The sequence below is a fragment of the Desmodus rotundus genome, chromosome 7 (assembly GCF_022682495.2).
Source record: "Desmodus rotundus isolate HL8 chromosome 7, HLdesRot8A.1, whole genome shotgun sequence".
NCBI lineage: Eukaryota > Metazoa > Chordata > Mammalia > Chiroptera > Phyllostomidae > Desmodus > Desmodus rotundus.
The window spans coordinates 18,012,175-18,035,743 of NC_071393.1; the positions used below are offsets into that span (position 1 = coordinate 18,012,175).

The window sequence follows — 23,569 nt, forward strand, 5'->3', positions numbered from 1 at the left end:
ACTCTTTCCCACCTCAGGGCCTTGGCCCTGGCTGGTGGTCCTGGCTGACAATCCCTTCCTCCGATGGGGTCCATGGCTGACCCCATCTCCGAAACTCAGATGCCACCTCCACCCCTGCCCGATCCCGTCCAGCCCGGGCCACACTGTCCCCTCGCCCTACTTTTACCCCTTCACAGCAGTGAACGGTGGTGAAAACACCTACCCTGTTGGCTTCCTTGTTTAACACCTGCCTCCCCCACAGCCTAGTGGGGGTCAGGCACAGACAGGACGGGGTGGCCACAGGGCCCTCTCCCGGGCTCATGTGAGCAACAAAGAGGACAGGCCAGGAAGAGACAAACGCAGGTCACAAGCTGAGGCCCCAGGCGCAGGCAGATGAAATCACATGACCAGGCTTTACCTGCTCTGGGCATCACTTCCATATCAGGATTCCTGCTCTGCGTGAGAAGTCGTGAGGCCGGTGAGGAAGCTGCCGTGATTGTCAAAGGTGGAAGTGCCGGTGGCTTGGACGAGGGCAGGGGGATGGGAAAAAGTGGACAGAGCCGAGAGACAGTTAGGGAAGGTGACAAGACTTGGCAAAGGTTGAACAGAGGGTGAGGGAAGGCAGAAGGATGCCCCCCACAGTTCTCCTTTGGGAGCCCAGAGATGGGACAGTGGGCTCCTCCCTGACAGGGGAGATGCTGGCAGAGAAGAAAGCTTGCAGGGGAGGGGAAGGTCCTGAGTTCAGCTGAGAAAGAAGCAAAGTTGAAATATATTGGCTATCCTTTATTACCAAGACATGGTGGCTTAAAACGAGAATCATTTCTTTTGCTCCCGAACCTGCCGTTTGGACAGGGCTCAGTGGGGAACACTGGGTCTCTGCTCCATGTGCAACCACTGGGGCAGCCCAGCCAGAGCTGAAAGATGCTCCTTTAAGACGGTTCACTCACACAATTGTCTAGTTTGGCTGGGGGGGGGCCGGGGGGAGGGGCCGCGGGTAGCTCAGCCAGGGCTGTGGATAGGAGGCCTCTTCACAGCTGCTTGGGCTTCCTCACATCACAGCAGCTGGGTTCCACCACAGTCACAGCCCCCCGAGATTCAAGGGGAGAGAAGAGGGTTGACCTCTCCATGGGAGGAGGCCCAAAGTCACAGTTTGAGAAGAGTGTGTCGGCTGGAAGATACTGTTGCTGCCGTTTTTTGGAAAATACAAACAACCACAGTAATGACATGTTTACTGCATGCGTAGCCTGCACTGGCAGCATCCCATGTGGGGGGTCCTTTCACCCTCACAATTACCCCAAGAAGGAGGTGCTGTTATCACCCCCATTTTACACACAGGGACCCAGGTAAAGTGACTTGTCCTAGACTTGAGTGTCTGAGTCAAAATTTGAAATGGGATCCCTCCCACCTCCAGGTGGCTCAAGGCAGAGCTCAGCCCCATTCCTCTCTACACCTCAGGGCCCAGCACAGGGCTCGGCCCCCGACCCCGGGGTGCTGGTGCTGGGTGAGAGGCTGAAATCCAAGACCAAGCAGGCTCAGCTGGGGCTCCAGCACTCCCAGCCTAGGAACCTGGGAAAGTTCCAGGCAGTTGAGGCCTGACCCCAGTGCCAAGAGGTGATGTCTGGAATGGGTTCCCTGGTGGCCCAGTGGCCCAACAGTCCCTGAGATTGCTGGGAAAATGCCCCCACCACCCTGGGCTTCCAAGGCACCCTGATCCTGGGGCCCTGCTGGAGGTTCCAGTGCATTCCTTACATTCCGGAGCTTTTCTCTGGGAGGAAGCCTCCTTCCCACAAAAAAGGCCTCTAGCAGGAGGATGGGGGAGACCACCGGGTACTCTTCCGCAGAACCAGCTCTCCACAGGGGTTTCACTCCCTGCACCCCGCTCCCTGTGGTTTTGGCCATGTTGTGGGCACTTTGCATGGGAGAATCTGTTTATCAGCCGTGGGCTTGGCGAGAAATGTCAACATGGAGCTGCCCCCTCCCCCGTGACTGCAGCTCCTGGGGTCCCCCTCCAGGTGGGTTCAGGGGTTGGGGGCACGAGGGCACTCGAGCCCCAGTGGTGCTGCCTGCCAACTTGCTCGGTGACATGGTCCAGTAGCTCCCCTGTCTGATCTTCAGGGCCCGGGGATCAGGCCCATCCACCTTCCTCCTGGATTCTGTCGCCAAGGCACACCTGCCCAGGGCCAGAAGAAACCACAGATGTGAGAGAGAGGGATGGGGGCCCATCATATGCTAATGCTTTTCACCTGCCCTCTCTAACAGGGGACCGTGTTATCCCCACATTACAGACGAAGAAACTGAGGCTCCAAAAGGTGAGGTCACCAGCCTTAGGCGACAGTGAAGGGTGGATCTGGCCACACCCGAGTCAGCTTGGGCACCCCCCACTCCCAAGGCTCAACTGGCTCCCCATCCCATTCACTCCACAAAATCTCTGGACCTCCGACCCCGTGAAGGCAAGGCTCTGGGTTCCCAGGCGACAGACCTGAAGCAGGCAGGCATCATCCGTGCCCTTGTGGAGCTCACAGGGGAGGCAATAAATGAGCAAATAAATACGAAATCGCAAACTGTGCTCAGCTCTCCAAGGTCAGGGGCTGCCTCACAGGGAGAAGGAGCGATGGGAACGAGAAGACGTCAGAGAGGGTGATTGGGGTCTACCTTCCTGAGAGGGAGGAGTCTGCATGTGGGCGTGACACCCCCCTCCGAGGTGTGATAACCGTATTGAAGCCAGGTTTCCCCAACAGGCGTCTTTGGGCAAATCTCGTTACCTCTCAAAGCTTTGGTGTCGTCCTCCTGTGAAAATGGGGACAGAGAAACCCACCTCTGGAACTGTTCCGGGCCCTCCATAAGTCAACATGTACCAACCTCACAGAACAGAGGCTACAACAGCCATTTTGTGTCAGCCCAGGGGGGCTGGGGCAGGGGGCCTGGAGGTCGCAAATGGGGGCAAATGGGCTTGCCCAGAGGAGAAGAACATCAGCGGGCCCTGCATTGCCGGAATCACCGGTGAGGTCCATCTAAAGTGTCCCTTGCCAAGAGAAGCACAGTGAAGTGGAAGCCAAAGTCATAGTTGGCTATAAAGAAAACTGAGGCTTAGAGAGGGAACATCGCTCTGCTTGGCTCCACAACAGAGGCCCTCAGCAGAAATCAGCAGCCCATTCCCAGAACTGCTATCCTCAGCTGCATCCTCTCCAGCCTCTTTTCTTCCCCAACCTGTGCAAGGTCCTACCCAGGGCCGCAAAACTCTGGAATCCGAACAGTGTCCCCATAGAGCATTCCCAAATACCCCCAGAGAGTAACCCCGGTGTCCAAGAACCGACTAAGAGTTGATCTTGGAGCAATACCACCATCTTCTGGCCACACCAAAGAACTGCAGCTCTGGCTTGGCCTCTTGGGCACCTGCAGTGGGTTCTGGGACCCCGCGGTCCAGGAGCGTGCAATAAACAAAGAGACAGACAATAGACAGGAATCAGACAAGTAAGCAAGGAAACTAAGAGGGGATGAGTGTTGAGCAAGAAGTAAACAGGCCTTGTTACAGAACAGCAACCCTCGAGATGTGGTCCGAAGGTCTGGGGACCCAGAGAGATTAATTTGCTTTTTTCATCTCGTTCCCTCCGGAGTGAAGTGTCCGGTAGAGTTTTCCAGAGGCTACGTGACTGATATTGCATCAGATTGAGTGCAGAAGCAGATAATGAGTCCAACAGAATCTGTCCTCAGTTCAGCTAAAGATTAAAGAGATTTACCACCGCCCCCCCAAAAAAAGGTAAAATAATGCCTCTCACTAAATTCAGTTTGTTTTGGAAATAGAGTTATTTTCATAAAGAATATGTTATTTACATTGGCGTGCAGTGAGTTTATTTTTGCCACCATTTTTCAAAGAAATAATAAAAAGTCTTTTAAAACATCTCAGTTCTAACTTCCAACGTGGTAGACTGTGTCGATGCCTCACTCCGGTCACACCCTCCCCCCTGCAAGGTGTCCCCTGTCCTTGGAGAGCTGGGCACAGTCTGTGACTTCTCATCAACATGCTCACTTATTGCCTCCCTCGGACTGTGAGCCCCAGCGGGGTGTGGGTGGTGCCTGCCTGCGTCAGGCCAGTCCCCTGGGCCCCCAGCACCTGGGCATGGCAGGTGTGCCAGGGTAAGAACGTTTTGTGGAATGAATGAAATGGAGAGCCAGCTGAGCCTTGCAGGTGGGTGGTGCCCAAGCAGACTCGGAAGTGATCACTTCCTTGACAGCAAGAGTATAAAGGGGTCCTGAGACCAAAGTGTTTGAGAACCACAGTGACAGTTCCTACAGTGGGGTGGCCAGGGGAGACGTCTCTGGGAAGGTGATGCTCTGCTGAGACCTGCAGGCCCCAAACAATTCAGCCATGTGAAAAGCAGAGGGACATATATGCCAAGCAGAGGGAGCAGCCAGAGCAAAGCTGCTCGGGAGAAAGTAAGATAGGTATATCAGAGAAAGAGAAAGGCTAGCATTCCGGAGCCCGGGCCAGCGCCCAATACACAAGAAGGACGCAGGAAACACAGCTGGGTGGGGAGAGAGAGAGAGAGCTCAGAAGAGACCAGTGGGTGGATGAACGCTGCCACCAGCAGTAGGAGGAAGTCATCTAGTTAGGCATCTTGTAGTCCTTTGAGGACAAAAGGGCCTTAGAGGTCCTCTATACGAACTGTTTCTTTTACAGAAGAGACCGAAGCCCAGAGGGAGAAAGTGGCTCCTCAGGATCACCCAGACCGGATGGCGGCAGAATTAAAGCCAGAAGCCAGGGCTGCAGGCACGGGGACCATGTGCTTTGGGGCTGGACAGAGTCCAGCAGCTGTGGGGAGCAGGTCGGTGTGCGCACGCAGCCTCTGAGTGCCATCCTGGCTGCTGCTGGCCTGCTTCTGCCCCTACTCAGGCTCCCTCCTCCCCACCCCAGTGTCCAGAGCTTCCATAAGGCCAGCAGCCCCTCTCCCTCCTCTCTCTGTCCCTCAGGTCCTGCCAATCCTGAGGGATTCCCAAATCTTCTAATCGCACCTTGAATCCTGCTGTGCAGACCCGCCTCTCCCTCCTACCTCAGGCTGTAACCTCCTCCCAGTGCCCACCACCCACACCCCCGCCTACTGTAAAACTGGTCTGATGAAAGAGGAGCAGCTGTTCTGAAACACCTGCGATGCCATGGCCATTTTATTTGCACCGGTCAATTGTCCCCATCCTTCAGGGCTTTGCTCGTGTGCCAATTCTTCCAGGAAGCCTTCCCGTACCACCCCACCCTCACTTCAACTCCCCCTGACCTCTTCTCCAACAGGCCCCCCCACCCCCTCCCACATCCCACCACCTGGTGCTAACTCAGAATGGAATTGGGTGGGGGGCACATGTGCATCGCTCTGCGGGAGCACTCCCTTGCGACCCCTCACAACAGCCGCACCCGGTGAGAGTCGTGCCATCTTACAGAGCAGACGGGGCTCCAAGAAGGAAAGTTAGCCCCGAGAGCTCACGGCAGGTACGTGGCAAAGCTGGGATTCAAACCAAGGTTTGTCAAGAATCTCAATCCTAGAGCTGACTTCAAGTCCTTAAAAATACCCCAGCAGTGGGGGGAGGTAGAAGAGGGTAAAGGGGTGGGGGTGGGGGGGTGAATGGTGACAGAAGGACACTGACTTGAGATGCTGAACACAACATACAACACACAGATGATTATAGAACAGTACACCTGAAACCAACATAATTTTAGTGACACCGCAATAAATGCAGTGTAAAAGCACCCCAGCAGACTGGTCTTGGCTGCCTAGAACACGACTCTGAGGAAGCTCCTGAAGATGCCTCCAGGTTCCCTAAGAGAGATAGGTGATCGACTAGCAATGTCTGCCACGGGTGCTGGAAGGGAGCATTGCAACGTGTGTGTCCCGCGCTTGCCAGCCTGACATCACCACACTGAACTCTTTCTATTGTCTCTGTCACCAGAGAGCTCTTTGCTTTCCCAAAGAAGTATAAGCTCCCAGACAAGAAGAACATGGCTTTTCTTCGAAGCGCTGTCCTAGGCACGAAGCAGTGCTGCCAGATAGATAGATGACAGACAGACAGACAGACAGGTGATGGTTGCACAACAATGTGACTGTACTTAATGCCCCTGAACTCTACGCTTAAAATTATTAAGATGATAACTTTCATGCTAAGCTCATTTTCCTACAGTTAAAAATAAAACTACCCGATGGTATTGGCACCTGAGGGCATGGTCGTGGAAAGTAGGCAGGCAGAGCCCACCCACTCCTGCCCCCTGGAAAATGCCACTGGCTCCCTCCCTCCCTGACACCATGCGTCCCTTTTGCCAAATAAGAAACAGGCAAAGTGGGTGTGAATTGGTTTTTAATATCAAAATGGTATTTAAACAGAAGATGTGACATTCGTGGGTGAAAACAAGAAGCCGAGTTTACGCTCCGTTGCTGGAGCCATTTAAAATTCTGATTTTTAATCTACAGCAGAATTTCTGTCCCCACACTCAGCATCCCCAGGAGGCAATGATATGGAAAATGTCCTCTCTGGTGTGTTAAAGTAAAACAGTGGGTCCCGGAAAAGACTCTCAAGAGGGCCTTTGGGGTCCTTTGTGGAGCTGAGACCAGCCCCCCACCCAGGGCTCCCTTGAAGCTCCTCATGTCAGCATTTGTGACCGCACAGCCCTCAGGCAGGGCCCACAGTGGCCACGCCCCGGTGCTGCCCATCAAAGGGTTAGGATGCCTTTTCAGACCCCCCCCCACTCATGAGATCCTGCTCCTAATGAGCTTGAGTTCAGTGGGCTCCAGACCAGCGTCAACACCAGCAAGCCCGGGGTGGTGGGGGGGAGGTGGCGGGGAGGAGCGGGGAACACACAGTGTGCCTACTTGGGCTTGGTTTCCTCCGGTATGAAGTCAAGGACACACTCTCACTGCCATCACCAGTCTCAAAAGTGTCCTATTCCCATTCGTTCTGTCCCCAGGGCCAGGAGGCTCATTACCCACCGAGGCACATTTTCGCCCTCACCAGGGCCAGGATCTGCCTCTTGGACGCTCACCCCTCCACACTGGCAGGTCCCCCCTGCAGCTGCCCAGGACGAATGGGGATTCTCTTAGACCTGCAGCTCATGGCCACCCCCCTCTCAGATCTCCGGTGGAAGCCACCTACCCCCAGGGGCCTGGGAGGACCTGCTTTCGAGACCACCCCTCTTCTGAGGCAGCACTGTCACCCAGCCAAGCCGCAGCCCGGCCTGAACGCTGCCCTCTTTGCTTCTTAATCACCGCTGCACCACCTCCAACCGGGGCACCTGAGGGCCCTCCTGGTTTCAGAATGTTCTAATCCGTTACCTAAAATTCGACCAGAACTCATACGCTCATCAGAATTCTACCTGGGCCAAGTTGTCAGCCTAAAACGCAGATCCAACACCTCTGCTCCTCAGATCACATCCATGCCCCACCCCACCCCCCACCCGCTGCCCTTAGGAAAAGCCCGCACTCCCTGGCAATACAGCTGGGTACGCGTCCACTTCCCATCCGTCTCCTGCTACATCCCCCACGAACCTTCCAGAACCCCCCTGATCCCCAGAACTTTGCGCGCACCGTTCCTGCTCTCCGGAACTCATCCCCACCACTCCCCTCAGCCAGGGCTCCGCTAAGAGGCCTCCCCCTCTGCAGAAAGGCTACCCTCACTGCCCACACCCCACTCGACCCCGCGCCCACCCGACACACTAGCACTGAATCGCTGAAGACCAGATGTTGTGTGACCAGCGCGCATCTCCAGTGCCTGGCACCGCGCCTGGCACAGGACGCGTGCGTTATTATCCGCGTCCGTATCCCAGGTGCTTCCACAGCACGACGGTCCCTACTATGGCTCCCACACCCCCGCCGAGCTGTATAAGCACCATAACGGAAAAGCTCCTGTGTGGATCCCACCACCCAGAACAGTGCTTGCCACAGAGTAGGTCTTCAGTAGCATGAAATCTTTGTAGATGAATAAAGAGGAGTTGCCTGGCATGGGAAATGTTTTGAGCTTCCTGCTTCAAGTGAAATGAGGCAAGACAGCCACTAGAGGGCAGCAGGCGTGTGCTTCCCCAGTGCAGACTCCACCCCATCCCCAGTCCAGCTAGCAGCCAATGCACCTTCTCCAAGCTCTTGCTGGTGCGTCCTCCTCTTGTTCCCTTTGCAACTCAGGCCTCACTGCCAGCTCCACTCAGTTAGCTGAGTCTATGGCTGCCAGAGAGACTCTCAGCCCCAGACAAGCATCCAAGGACCCACACAATCTGCCTGCAAGGCCTCCAGGCCGGCCTGGGACCCTGTCCCTGGGCTGATCCAACTGTCCAGGTCCCGCAGGAGCTGCCTCCCCCACAGACCCTGACAACCAGACGGAGCCAGCAAAACTGGTCCTTCTTCTCATGTCCCTCTCAACCTAGTGGCCCCCCCACCCCCACCCAGGAACCCCCCTGGCCTTGTGGCTTCCTCTCTCTGCTCCCAAAGGACCCTTCCTCAGCCCTTCCAAACTCCCTTCCTGCCAAAATCTCACCATCTCAGTGCAACTAAATTGCGTATAAATTCAAAGAGGAAGCTGACCTAATTTACACTAAGGTGTCAACAGGTGAATATTCCAATCTAAAGCTTTATGTCCTAGGGCTCCCAAAAGCCAAAGCCCCCAAATCAAGGCCTCTAGGGCCTGGACTGGTAACTGAGGGGGATTTCATACATAAGGCCACGGGCAAGGTCTCTGAATACACCAGGGGGACACTTTCAGGACTCTAAGACCTGCTGCTGCTCATTTTGACTATTACAGCTCCGAGACTATTGTTTTAAGGACCAAAACCCAAACGCAGACAGTGAGGGGTTAATAGAACGTGTCCAGTGGCCAACACCTTGGAAGGCCGACTCTGCTCCCTGGACCCACCCCAGCGGACACCACTCCTCCATCAAGCCCGAGCTGCCCCCCGACCTGGCCCTGCACCTCCTTTACAGCACCTCGCTCTTTACTGACTTTGGACGGTTCTGACCCAGAGCAGTCACCAAGTCCAATGCCACTAGCTACGCCTCCCCCTGTGTTAGTCAGAATCCAAGGGGGTGTTAGCCCCGACCCAGCCATGCCGACATCCAAGCTGTTAATAGTAATAGTGAGGAGGAGTGTTAGACCTGTTGTTAGTCAGAAGGAAATTCACAAGCCGTTAGTTTCTGCTGAAAGGAACAGACCAGGAGGGCAGGAGTTAGTTGAGGTTGAAGGAGAGGTTAATTAAGGGCCGGTCAGAGCCAGGTTGAGAGCCTGGAGCCCCCAGATGGGCAGGGTTGGCTGTTAGTGGTCAGCCCCCCTAGGGGCAGCCAGGGCAAGGCAGGGATTAGCTGGGTGAGAGCAAGTGTTAGTGCAAGGGAGCCAGAGAATAGCCCAAAGAGACCAAGGTGCCTACTGGAGGTGAGGTACAAAGTCACCCCCAGGTGTGGCCCTGGCCTAGCAGCTGGCGGGCTCTGGGTAAGGCAGGCTGGGGCCAGGGTGTGGGTAAGAACAGGCCAGGGGGCCAGGGACGAGCTCCCAGCTGGCCCGAGGGGTTGCAGCACCCTATGGAGCCCTGGGGTTCATTTCTTGCTTCCCATTTCCTCTTCCTGCAAACTTCAGACCCAGAGTATCTCTGCTTTCTCCCTGCCTTCTCAAGCTTCCTGGCATGGACAGCCCTTCTCAATGACTTCCAGTAAGGTAAACAGCCCTTATCTACTTCCAATGTGGGAGATCCAGTTATCCCAGCCTCCCATACGGGAAAGGCCCCTCTAGCCAACTTGCTGTTACAGGAGCAGCCACTCTCACCGATCTGTTGGCCATACCTTCTCACCACCTTGTGAGGAGGCCAAAAAGACCCCTTTTGTGTAAGAAATGCCCTTCTTCCCATCCTTCAAATATGGGAACTGCTCTCTCTGGCTGACTTCCTGTGCTAGATGCTCCACTCGGTAATTTCCAGTATGGGAAAAACCCTTTTATTGGCTTCCCTTACTGACTCCTAGTGTGAGGCGAGCCCCCTTTGCTGACTTCCAATGCAGGACACGCCCCCCCATTGACTTCCTGTGCAGCACCAACTTTCCAAAGGGAAAACTTCTGCCCTCGCTACCCTCCAAAGAAGGACACATGGCCCCTTCTCTCTGACCCCTTGGCTGGGAAAAGCCCAGAGTGCCACACTCTAGACCCACAGGCCTCCACACGCACACCCCGGAGGTTTCCCTGGTCCCGCCCACTCCCAGTGGCAACCAGACTTCCGCACGGAGGAGATGCTCATGCTCGGAGGCCAGCCCGTGTCCACATGACCACCTCCTCCTCCGGGCCACCCGTCCGGTCAATAGGGCTGTCCCCTGCCTCAGACCTGGCCCAATGGGCTCTGAGCTCACCACCACTTGGGGCAGCCAAGTGGAGCATCTGCCTGCAGGGCCAGCCCCAGGCCATCTGCTTGCCAAAAGGAGGGAGGACCAGCCCCCGAGGGGGCCCAGAGCTCGGCAGGGCTGGGGTTAGTAAGAAGAGAAAACAGGGTTAGTAGAGGCGGGGTTAGTAAGTCAGGGCACAGCACCAGCAGACAGGGGCACCTCAGCAGACACACACAGGAGGCACTAGGAGAAAAGGGAGAACGCACGCAGGCCCATTAGTTTGTTAAGGGACGGTCGGGGTGCGCTTGAGGCCCCTCCGGGTTAGACGGGTTAGTAATCGCACACAAGAGCCGCCTACAGAAAAGAAGGCTGAGAAGAAGGAAGAGTGTGAGGAAGAGCCAGTTAGGGGTTCAAAGCGAGTGTCCGGCCCCAGGCAGCAGGGTCTATGTGCAGAACACCCAGAGGACCCAGGGCTGGGCGGGGTTCACGGTCGACCGGCTTTTCTGGGCCTCCCACCCTCACCCCAGCTCCTTTTTTTTTTTTTAAGTATCTGCCACTTGTCAAGTCCGTAATATTCATAGGACTCCTCACTGAACCCCGTGAGGTAAAGTTCAGGACTCCCAAACCACTGCTTAGGAAATGGGGCTCAGAAGGTGAGTTGACTGCTCGAAGTCACTCAGCAGGAAGTGGCAGAACCGGCGAGTCCTGCTGCACGCCCTGCCCTGGAACGTGGGTCTGCACAGAGACCCCAGGCCGTGGGCACGGCCTTCCGGGGCCTCGTCGGCCCCCACGTCCCGGCCCCTTGAAAGGCCCTTCAGCTGCAAGGTTAGTAGGGTCAGGCTGCGGGGAGTTAGTAGGGCATGCTCGGGCCTGGTTAGTGGGTTAGTCGGTTGGCAGAAGGCCAGGCACCTCGTCACACGCCACAGCGACCCGGCCGAGCCCTGGGTTAGTAGGTTAATCACACCATGCAACACTGCCCAGCCCCTCGGCTGCAGCTCCAGAGGCCTCCCGCCCCCACCAGCCAGGGAGCCTGGCCTGACCAGGGCAGGGGGTCTGCCTCCCGGCCCCGCAGCCCCACCCGAACCAAGACCATCCACGTGGACCCTGCCCAGAGGCATTCTGCTTCCCAATTTCACAACTGTGGGCCTCAGAGACCCTCCCACCGAACATTTCAGTTCCCCTGAAAATAGCCCTCCGCTTGTTTTAGCTAGAAACCCCCTGCTTGGTTCTGGTCAGGCCCTTCCCAGAGGGCCGGATCCTGTCACACTCACACACACTCACACACACACACACACACACGTGCACACACATCTTCCCACAAAAGGGCCAATGCCCCAGAACCATGGTGTGCAGAGGGCTTCGCTTCAGGTCACCACCAGCTGGGCCTCTGGCTGCTCCACCCACGAGCCTGTCTCCACCTCATCCCCACCCTGTGCTGAGCTCAACACTGAGGGCCAAGGTCAGACTTCCTTGCCCCTCCTGGTCTATGGCCTTTCCAGCCAATGCTGCAAAGCACCAGTGTGCGCCCCACTTACGGCCTCTCCCATCATTGCTATAACTTTCCCACAAAAACCTCAGCACTTGCCAGGTCTCCTTGACACTCTGTTGAGAGAGAAAATTCTGCCCAATAAAGTTTGGGGAGAACACCTCGTCCTCTGTCTGTCCTTGAGCATTCAGTTTCCACCAGCATTGTAAAGGCTCTGATAGCCCTACAGTACAGAAACCTACTGAATTGGAACTCACTTTTTTTTTTTTTTTTTTAAAGAGCAATGACATCTCCTGGAACTCACTTGGGAAATCTCTGCTCTAATTCCTACCCCCACCCCAACTCCCACTGGAAGCTAAGCCACATCTTTCTCAATTTCCAACGCCCTGGTTGGGTCGGCCTTGCTGGGATCTTACTCCCACACCCAAGCTCGCAGAACCTGGGCCTCAGTAGACTGGTTTCTGCCTCGTTCTCCAGTTCTCTCTGGGAAGCTGCTTTTCTCCCGCTCAGCCTGGCTGTGAAATCCTGGGTGTTGGAACCACCGCTAGAGCTTCCCCTGTGCCTCTCCCCAGTGGCTCCACAGGGAGGGGCTTCCAATAGATGCTCAATACTGATGTGAGGAGTAGAACTGAGATACCTTAGGAAGCTTTGGAGCCACTGCGGAGGCCATGAAACGCAGCCACTTCCTCGAGCTACTCAGAGAGGGATCTTTAGAAAACAGGCAGGGGAGGAGCTGGTCAGAAATGCCTCTGGATCAGAAGATGCTGACCTTACAGTCCAGAGCACCGAAAAAAAGGCAAATCCTAGATCTAAACTTCCGGGGCGGGGGGAGTGTTTAGTGAGTACCTATGAAAAGGCAGGCCCTGTACCAGCACTTGATTTCGCTGAATCCCCCTGACCACCCTCCCCCCAGGGGAGCAGATGGCCCCTGCTACAGGGTGGAAGTCAGACTCACAGAGGTGAGGGGGCGTGCCCAAGGTGGTACAGCAGAGTGCGCACCCTCAGTCCAAGCCCAGGTTCTTCCCAGGTCATCCCTCTCCTGGGGGCCTCCTCCTCACTATCCTGAGTTCAGTCAGTTCTGTGAGTCCCCGAGGCACCCAGGGCCACCCTAGCCCAGGCCCCCCACACTCTGTTACAACTGCCTGTGATGGACTGATTAGTGTCCCTCCCCAAATTCATAGGTTTCAGCCATAACCCCCAGTGTGACTCTGTTTAGGGATGGGGCCTTTACAGAGGTAATTAAGGCTAAATTAGGGTGGGGCCCTAATCTGGTAGGACTGGTGTCCTTATGAAAAGAGAGAGAGACACCGGATTCACCTCTCCCCACCCCCACCTCTGGGTGTGTGCACAGAGAAAAGGCCAAACGGGGACACCGAGAAGGTGGCCACCTGCCAGCTGAGGAGAGAGGCCTCAGGGGAAACCAACCCTGGAACCTTGATCTTGGACTTTCAACTCCCAGAACTGTGAGACAATACATGTCTGCTATTTAAGCCATTCTGTCTGTGGTATTCTGTAACGGCAGCCCGAGCTGACTACCACAGGCCCCCTCCCCACCCTGGGAAAACTATACCTAGTTTTAAGCTTGCCTAAGGAACTACCAGGGCAGGGCTTGTGCAAACACTGGGACCAGCCCCTCTGGAAGGGCTGGGATAAATGGAGCATGGAGAGGTGAGCGTGAGTGAGCCTGTGTGAAGGGAGAAGCATGGGGCCTGCCCTGCCTACCTTCGCCCCACAGTGACAGAATCGAGGAGCAGAGCTCTGAGGTCCAGCCCGTGCCCTTTGGGTGGTGGGAGCAGGGCCAAGGGTCTGTCTCCTGAGGAGCCCCTGGGCTGGGTCTCCTCCTGTCTTGGAAACCCTCCTCTTTCAGGATAGCACACCCATACCCACCCCCACAGCCGCCCCTCCCAGACCCGGTCGGCCTCCTCCCAGTGGCCATCAGAAAGCAGAGCACAAAATATCCCCACCCAAAAAGCATCCCCCACAGAGAGCACCACTCACAAGGCAGATGGCGCACAACAGACTGAGCAGAGCTGTGTCTGCCTCCCTCCCACTGGCAGCTCCTCCCGACTCCCACCTCATGCTCCTGCCCCCCACCATCCTATAGGGTCCTTGGGACCTGGCCTTGGGGAGGGTGCAGTCAGGGGGCCTCTGCCCAGGCTGGCTCGGACCACCAGCAGAAATTCAAAGAGGAACCAAGTCCGCGCAAGGTCGGAAAGTGAAGGCCCAGAAGGCGGATCCAGGCAGCTGCAGAGGGGATGGTGGACTGCCGGCCGCCCTCGCACCCCTCAAGCTGGCCTCCCCAGCCAGGTCCCCGTTCCACTGAGCATCGACCAGGAGGGCCGGGGGTCCATCCAGGAGAGGCTCCGTCCCAGGAGTCGGGAAGAATAAGGTCTTGGGAGAAATAGCCAAGGTTCCAGAAAACCACCGAAGGCTGCTCCCTGTGTCACAGTGGCCAGAGTCACGCAGGCTCCAACGACAAGAACAGGCCGGGAGTCCTGGAGCTGCGGGGACGCCTGCGGAAGGCACAGAGAGTCAGGATAAGAGCACAGCCTCCGTCCCCAGCACCTCACATCCGCCCAGCCTGACGCCACATTGGAGGGGAGACGCCTTCAGAGACCCCCAGGCTCCCTCCTGTGCCCCTAACACATAGACGGGGTGCGGGTGAGGGTTCTGAGTGCTACTAACTTCTAGAAGAATAGGAAGTGATAAAAACCTGGATAGGACTAGCTCGGAGAAGAGGAAGCAATCATGGAAACCCAGAGCCGGCCCCATGAGCATCTCAACCAAGGGCCACAGGTGCCAGGCGCAGAAGGGGCCTTCAGGGTCCTTGGGAGGCCTGGGTTCCTTTTGCAACATTCATCGCCCTCCCAAAGTATGCAATACACACATACACACGCACGCATACCTCCCAGGATGGGGAGCTCACTGCCTCGCTGAGACTGTGATCAGGCACGTTCTTACACGATCATCTGCGAGGGCAGAACCACGTGTGTGGTGTTCACCTCTGGGTCGTCAGGCTGGGAGAAGGGCTTGGTCCATGTGTGTGCTGAATGAAAGAAGATGCTGAAACCACTGCCATCGACCCATCCCTACCAAGGCCACACAGAACAAGCCTGCTTTTCAAGAGCTGAGGTGTCTGGCCAGGCCTGGGGTGGGGTCTGAGTAGGGAGACAATCTCCCTCCAAGAAACAAGTTCAGTGGACCCTCCCTCCCCCACGCCTACCGAGGCTCACCTGGCAGTGCTCAGCCAATGCGCCAATAGCTCGGGCCCAAGTCCCGGCTCCCACGTAGACCCCCACAGGCCCATCCTGGAAGACAAAAGAGCCAACCACACTGCAGGAGAAAACTGCAGCCAGGCCCCCTCCCCAGACCCAGACCCGGGCCCGAGCAGAATCCTCTGCTAACAAGAGGAAGGCTTGAGAGAAAGAGACGTGGGCCCAGCCTCATCACCCTCCTCCTCCCGTCCTCCCACCCCAGAATGTCCTTCACCCACCTCCCTGGTCCCCAACAACAGTGGAATGGGACCTAGGAAAAACCGAACAGAGTCGGAAGTGGGGAGTTGGGATCCCGGCTCTGTCACGCTGTGTACCCCTGGGAAGTCTGTGCCCCGCTCCCGGGGCCGGGGGACCCTTCCAGCCCTGACAGTTACCCACGGTGCACAGGGGGGGAGTGGGCGGGAAAGAGCAGGGGCCCTGGTGCTCAGCCAGTTATGTTTCTGCCCCCGCTCCTCAGATGCCCACTAATTCTGGCCCAGATCATCTCCCAGGTTTTGTTTTGGGTGACAGATAAGCCACCTTCATCGCCTGGCAGACCGGGACTAGGAGAGTCCCGCAAATGGCCCTCCACGCATATTTCAGAACTCCCTGTCGGCACCTGGGACCTGGGATCTAGGAGTGGCACTGAGAAGAATGGGTCCTAGAGGCAGTGGCTGCGGTCCCCACTTGACCGCCAGGCAAAGGAGCCCTGGCCGAGTTGTATAAATATGGTGACAAAGGGCCAGGACTGAGGACAGAAGGGTCCGCCCAAGTCACCAGGAGCCCCCTGCCTCCTTCTGAGACAGGATCTGCCAGTTCTCAAGATGAAGCAACTCGACTCAGCCCCTCAGCACTTCCTGACGGTGGACTTCCTAAAAGACTAGCCTTGATGCCAGAAGTGGGGTGTGAAAATTACCTTTTGGGGGGCCCCATAACGTGGGGACAAGCTCTTTCTGTGGGGCACAGAGGAAGAAAAGTGAATGAGCTACATCACCAATGTCTCCTCCCACCGGGGGACACTTGCCTGCACAGACCAGGAGAGGGCAGGCTGGGAGGCTGCGGGCCAGTAAGTTCGAATACTTATCTGCAAGGCTGCCTCCCCGTGTGGTCCGGGCCATCCGGAAGCACTCAGAAATTCCCTTCTCTCAAGTCCGCCCCAGGAACTTGCTGCGTGCTGCAAAGACGCCCTCAGGGGAGCATTGTGCGACCAGAAAGACCCTGTCTCCCCGCCCTCGTGTGCCCATCCTTGATGTCAGTGAGACAACGGAGTTCTCAAGGAAAACGTTAGCTCCTGCGTCAGGCTGACAGCTGCGTAGGAGGGAAGAAAAGAAGGCTTTGAGGTCAGACAAACATAGATGAGTCCATGGCCCCCAACCCCACGTGTCCAACGTGTGACTCCAAGTTCATTCTCCACGGCTTCGCCAGTGCCTGGCGCACAGTAGGTGTTCCAAAAATTCCTCGCACCAGTTAATGACTTAAACTTTGAGTAAATCTTTGTGGGATACTGATGTCCCAGGAATACGAGCCATAGTTTTCCAGTGGCACAGGTGTCCCCTGGAGTGAGGGGGGGTGGTGAACACCCAGTTAGGAAGCACAGATCTGATTCACACAAAACCTCTTCTTCGTGACTGGACCAACTGACCACAGTACACGCGCATAGTGGAATCTGCTCAGCAGGGAAGAGGGACAAACTGTCAATACGTAGGACGGCAGGGACGAAGCTCAAAAACGTATAGAGGAAAAGAAGCCAAGCACAAGAGACCACGTGCAGACGGTCCCGCTTACATGAAATGCCCAGAAAAGGCAGACCTACGGAGACCGGAAGTAGATTGCTGATTGCCTGGGATTACATGTGGGGGGGGGGGGGATGGAAATTAATGGTAAATGGGTGCGAGGAATCTTATCGGGGCAACAGAAACTCTAAAACCAACCGCTGGTGCTGGGCGCACAACTTGGTAAATTTACTGAAAATCACTGAACTGTGCTCTTGACGTGGGTGAGTTGTATGATTTAAATTATGCCTCCAAGAAGTTAGACAAAAAAGGATAGAACTTCTGATTCACGCAAAAACAAGTACAAACCTCAAAAACGTGGTGCCAAGTTTAAAAAAAAAAAAAAAAGAGCCCAAGCACAAAAGTTTCCATATTCGTGGCACTTTAGGATGAGCGATCTTACCCACGGTGTTTCCCGTGCCTGGGGCTGGAAGACGATTGACAGGGGACATTGCAGGAGAATAAAGTGTTTTCTATCTTGATTGCCAGGTGTATGTTAGCTACGTGCATGTATGTAACAGGGTGCAGCCAAGAGGGGCAGCCCCAAATAGGATCTGTAATGGGGTCCAGAACTCAAGGTGTCCAGGAAATATTAGAAAAATATACATAGGATGTCCTCACCCCCACCAGTCTGAGCTGGGGGAAGGGACACATGGAGCAGGGCCATTCAGAGCTGTTTTGTACAGCAACAGCTGTGCAGCTAACCTCTGGCATGGTCATTTAACATATCTATAACCTTTAACTGGTTACATGGGTATGTTAAGTAGCTGTGGCCATGCTTTGAGCCAGGGGGATGGAAGTGACTTCCACCCAAGATGTAACTGGGAGGCAAGTCCCCCTGGGGTTACAGCACCTGCATGAAAGCTTGGAGATGATTGGCTCCACACCTTGGGGCCACACCTGCCCAGACTTACTATGGCAGCCCAGTAAAGCTGGAAGAATACGGGGATGCTGGCAGGTGTAACTGATTGTAGGAGGAGTCGGAAATGGGGCTGCAGAGGAAGACTGGCGCTGGGATTTAAACCCAGGCACGGCAGCCACGCAAGGAGAAGACCACGTGGCTTTGGTGGAGTAGGGGGAGAGAACCGCGCGGCTTTGACAGAATGGGGACCCCATGGCAGCGACACAGCTGATGGTGCCGGGAGCCTGAATCACGGACTTCTACTTCCTCTCCTGAGATACGATACCCCGGACTGGGCAGAGGGAGAAGGAAGGACTGTGTGTGTCTGTGGGTACTGTAAAGGGCTAGTATTTTAATGAAGACATAAGTCACTACTCTAAGTCTATAACTTTTAAGTAAATAATTCCTTTCCTTTTCACCAGTCTCTGGCATTGAGAGACGTGTTTCCTGTGGCAGCAGGCAAGGCGAACCTAGTAGGTGGGGGGGAGGACCCCCAGAGAGAAAGGGGGGTCCTTTCGGTAATAGTATATCGTTCACCCCCCCTTGGGTCTGTTCTGTAACATGTATATTAAAACACATTGAAACGTATGCTTCAAATGGGTGTGTTTCATTGGATGTAAATTATACCCCAGTAAGGTCATTCTTGCAAAGCTTGTTTCGATGTGAAGACAGAGGACAAGAACCGAAGAGGGCTGGAGGAAAGGCCATACAGAGGCCTGGTGGGGGGCCCAGGGCCCAGCATCTCCGAGTCCACTAGCCCACATGAGCCACACCCCACCCACTTCAAGCCCAGGTCCAGTGCCCCACCGGGGAAGCTTCGATGGAGGGACTGGAGCGCAGAGAACCCTGGAGGTCCCGCCTACCTCTGAGATCCAGGTCTCAGCACAAATGGATTTCACGGTAGACAGGCCTGAACGAGGTGCTGGTCTCTGCCGCCCCCTGGGCACCAGAGGACAGGCAGGGTCATCTTGGTTGCTCCTCTGATGCTGTTGGGGTCATGGCGGCCTTGTGAACTGTCTGGACCTACATGGGCGGGCAGAGAGATGCCTCTACCTGTCATCAAGAGAGAAGGAGAGAGGGGTGGGGGGATAATTCCTTACCCGTGGGCACGTTGGAGAGTAGACGCCAGGGTCCTGGTCTGAAATCAGAGCCTATACCCAAAACTGATCTCTTCGGATGCAGAGCAGAAGCAAAACAGGAAACTGGGAGGTACCTGGGTGGGGCCAGCACCACAAAAAACACCCTATCCCACTGGAAACGACAGGGGCTTCACCGCTTGGGTCCCTGTCCTCTGCCCCCCTGAGCAAGCGCATCACCCCTCTGGGCCTGGCTTCTTACCCATGACTTGGAGACAATAAGTGGCTGACCCCCAAGGCTATTGTGAGGATTAAATGGGACGATAAATACTCTCTATCCGCTTGCATTCTACTCTACTACCCTTGTGCACACCGCTCATTAACACCATCCGGAGGCTATTCATTTTTCTCCCCCCAAACTCTGTGCGCTGTTCCTGGTAACGAAGAACAGCTGCCAGGAAAACATGCATTCGGGTGCATCTTAGGATCCCTCTGGGCTTCGGGGTTTTTCCCTGATTCTGGGATAAAATAGCAGAGACAGGAGGCACACAGGAAACGCTGGCCTAGATTGCTTCGGATGAGTGAGTGCCGAGAAATAAGGAAGCTCCTGGGAATAGCACGATGTGCGCGCAGGAGCCGAGCGGAGGGGAACAGAGGCTTCTGCAGAGGCGCAGAATGTATTGTTTCTAGATAAAGTCAAACAACATACACAAAGGAGGAACTTCGGAACTCACATCTCCCTCCAACTAGGGAACCTCTGAGCTGGGGGGAGGTGAGAGGAGGAGAAAAGCAAGAAGGAGGGAAAGGAAGGTCAAGGAACATTTCCTGAGGATAGATACTAATTGGGGACACCTTCATCTACCTGACAAAACAGGAGCTGGGGTTATTGTCCCCATTTTCCAGAGGAGGGAACTGAGGTTCAGGGTAAAGTGCCTTGCTCCCAGGTCACCTGGAGAGAAAGTGGCGCAAATGGATTCTGGACGGGCCTGCGGGGCCCCACGGGGCAGAACATGGGGCAGAAGACTTCTGTGCAAGCGTGGGGGTGGGGATTCAATGAGAAAAGACCTGAAGGAGGTACTTGTAAATGGCAAACACTGGTCGTCAAAATTAGCATTACTGTGAAGAAACAACCTTGACTGTTAAGCCATCTCAGATGGGTTTACTCCAACTACTTCATCGATCTTGTGATAATCAGTCCACTTTGGGGAGAGGCGGTCTTGTCGTGCAGTGCAGGGTACTGTACTAGTTACAAACACGCTTGAGTTATACCAGATCCAGGTTCAAATCCTGGTTCCACGATGAGCTTGCTGTGTGACCACGAGCTAGTCACTTCACCTTCCTGAGCCTCAGTTTCCTGTCTGTAGTGCCGGACTCCCAGCCTTACCGTGGATGACGCAGTGTCCAGGGAGAACCTTGGGCAACAGTTACCAAACAGTAGCTAGAGCTGGTTAATTAATGATCTACTCCACACCCCTGGGCACACAACAGTCAACCCCTCCCTCCCTTTCATGTAGCGTTCAGTAACCTTCAGAGGGGCCCACCTGGCACCACAAGGGAGAAGGGGACACCTGCCACATCTGATCCAATCAGCCGACAGAGGGATGGGGAGACAGATGTCACCCTCAGCAGGCCTCTGCTTCTGCCCCTGAGTATCTCTGGCTATTGTTCCGGAGCTCCAGCTGACAGATGAGCCCTCAGAGGAGAGGAGAGGAAGGATCCCCTGGGAACAAAGGCCTCTGCTGTAAGTTATTCACCAGCCCATTGAACCTGCACAATGGACCCAGCGCTCCAGAAACACCCTACCCACACAGCCCAAGGCTCGCCCTGAGGAACCAACAGCCCAGTACAAATGAAAGCAAATAACTAAGCATCTAGACAGGACTTAGGGGCCGTGGAAGTGACCTCAGCGTGTACACAGTGGTTGCACTATAGCAGCAGTGTCTTTATTAAGCACCTGCTGGGTGTCAGGCATTTTACACACACTGGTTCATAGCCTCAGCCTTTTAAAGCAGGGGCCCTGATTCCCACTTTACAGATGAGGAGACTGAGGCTCGGAGAAGGGAAATCACCTCCTTCCTGAAGCTGACACAGAGAGCAAGTGGAGAGAAGGATCCTTTCTCTTTCCCCCACACCACACTGCCTCGGGGAGCGATACATTCAGAGAGCATAGTCCTGCCCTGGGCGAAGCATGGGTCGGGTCCAGAGAAAGACACTTGAAAATGAAGGTGGAAACAAAGAGCAGAAAGCAACCAGCAGGCCTGACATTAGGAAACTGAGCAGAGCGAGCGTGTTTCTCTACTTCTTGAAACACCGACCCGCTCACGGTGACTTCTGCAGAGGGCACACAAACACAGAGAGACGCCTTGGATGTACCTTTGCTAAAGCTGTACGCGCATCGCGCTGTCTCAGTATTTTCCGTGTAGAAACAGGTACCAGAAGAAGACCCATGAAAACGGCAAATACGGAAGTTATTCTTGGGTGACAACTATGGAGTTTTCTTCCCTTCCTTTTCTTCACATCTTCTACAATTATCATGTATTTTAATAACTTTATCAAATTTGTAAAACTCACCAAAAATCATAAAATTCTCCTTAGGAAACGGGCAGAGAGAGTGGTTCTTCTAAGGCTCCTGGCAAAGAGTTATGTGAAGACTAGAGCTCTCTCCTCCATTAAAAAGTGGAGAGATGGGTGGGAAATGCGGGAAGAAGGATACAAGGTAGATTTCAAAATCTTTCTCCGTGGAGGGTCATTACGTAATAAAATAGGTGGGCTCTGGGGGCACAGGGAATGTCACCTCAAAATCCTCCAGCCTGCAATTAACTGAACTGGGTATGGGTTTTCACTGCCACCCAAAAGCTAGGTGCTGCCAAGGTGTCTCCAAAGGAAACCATTTTGCCCAGACTGCTACATGGTTCTGGGTGAGGGTTGAGGGTAGACAGAGGTGGGGAACTGTTCTCTCAACCGACGGTCGGTCCGCCGGCAGAAGGAGAGGCAGGCAGGGGTCAGAGCAGACACCCCGAGGCCCAGCCCCACCCAGTCCTGCCGACTCATCCCCGGCCACGTGGCCCGCGCGTCTGCGTCCGTGCAGCACGGCCCCCGGAGTCAGAGCGCCGCTGTCCTCAGGTTTCCCCGTCTGTCAAGTGGAATCACTCATCGCCAGCCCCCGACCCCACCCCGCGCCCAGCCATCGAGAAGCCCCCAGACACTCCCAACGGGGAATGTGCTTTGCAAAGTAAAGCACCGCGCCCCCGGGTCACACTCCGTCCGACGCTGGCGCCGAGAAAAACAAAGCCGCTCCCAGCATGTTAACTCACCTTTCTCTCCCCACCCTCTCCGCACCACTGCCTCCCTCCCCTCGTCCCCCAGCAGCAGGTGGGGGCGTTTTCCCCGCCGCGGCACTGCAGTGGGTGTGCGCGCCAGCAATCCCGGCTCACGGCAGCCCCTGGTCTGGAGCCTGGGATGAGGGTGGGGAGTCCAGGCTCTCGGGGCCTCCCCCTGCACCTTCCAAGCAGCAATGTCTCTAGTCCAGGGCCCTCTGCTGGGGGGAAAGGACAGAGCTGGCCCCCTCCCTGCCCAATTCCCAGCCTCTCCAGGGACTGTATTGGAGGGGAGGAGAGATGGGCAGGGAGCCGGTGGGCTCTGGGGTCTCCTCAGCCCCATTTGGGGGTGTAACCTGGGCTTTAGAGTCCGACACACCTGGACTCAAAATCCCTAGCTCTGTGACCTTGGACGCACACCTACCGCTCTCCGGGTCTAAATTTCCTCACCCTTAAAACGCGACTGTTGTGATTCGCATGCACAGCACTGAGCACGTTGTTGGCATGGAGTAAGCTCCGCATAAACTGATGTATTGTTATTACAATTACCAATGGTTTTCTGCCCCTCTCCGCCCTTTTGGAGCCACACACAGGACGCTGGACATCTGGAATTTGAGTCCCAGAAGTGGAGCATTGGCAGGAGCTGGGCTGCGGGGGGTGGGGGTGGGGTCAATATGAGGGGAGGGGGCTCCAGGACGCTGCTCCACCACCCCAGCCCCAGCCCCAGTTCTGAGACCGTTGGGCTCTGTCCAAGATTTGGCCAGTTAACGGCTAACCTGGTGGATCAGAAAGGTCCAGGGTCCCCTCATGCCTGTCCGGTAGCGGGGGTAGAGGAAGGCCTTTGTTCCCGATCCTCACTGGACTCCCAGCGCATCCTTCCCTTTTCCTTCCCCCGTGCCCCACCCAAGCCGGCGTCTTAGCGGCATTTGGTAACTGCGGGCTGGAGGGAGAGGCTCTTCAGCCACCAAATCAGGGGCACTTCAGACAGCGTTTGCCATCCCCTGAACCCTGCCTGGGACCCTGGGACCTTGGGACCTACCCTCAGGGGATTAGGCTGTTCCCGGCGCGGAGACAGGGATGCTTGGGGAGAGGGCGCTGTGAGGATGGGGCGGCGGCTCACCTCGGGTCGGCGGTCCTGCGGATCGAGTGCAGAGGTCTCTTTGTGCCCGGGCTCACAGCGCAGAACTGGGGAGCCCCTGCAAGCGCCTCCCATCGCAAACTCCTCCCCGTACTCGTCCGCAGCCTCCCTCCCTCTGGTCCCCCGAGCGCAGCCGGCATCGTCTTTGTAGCTGCTGCAGCGCCCAAGAAATTTTAATGCGGGAGCGTCTGGCAGTCGGAGGTGCCCCACCCCCGGCCCTTGCCTCGGCCCTCCTCGCTCCTCCCCGCACCCCTGCCACACCACATTCCACCCCCTACCTCCTCCTGGGGGATCCAGACCAGGGAGTGGGGGGGGGGCACCGCTGCC

The 23,569-nt window shown here is 55.8% G+C and overlaps 1 long non-coding RNA gene across 1 annotated transcript; it reads right to left on the reverse strand.

Moving 5' to 3' along the window:
* Positions 1-8,402: 8,402 nt before the first annotated feature.
* Positions 8,403-23,356, reverse strand: LOC123480424 (uncharacterized). The gene is made up of 6 exons (XR_008427395.2): positions 23,225-23,356; positions 18,575-18,764; positions 15,955-16,346; positions 15,018-15,092; positions 14,690-14,830; positions 8,403-14,297 (listed from the first exon to the last, which is right to left on the reverse strand). It is a non-coding gene; the product is annotated as an uncharacterized lncRNA (long non-coding RNA).
* Positions 23,357-23,569: the final 213 nt, after the last annotated feature.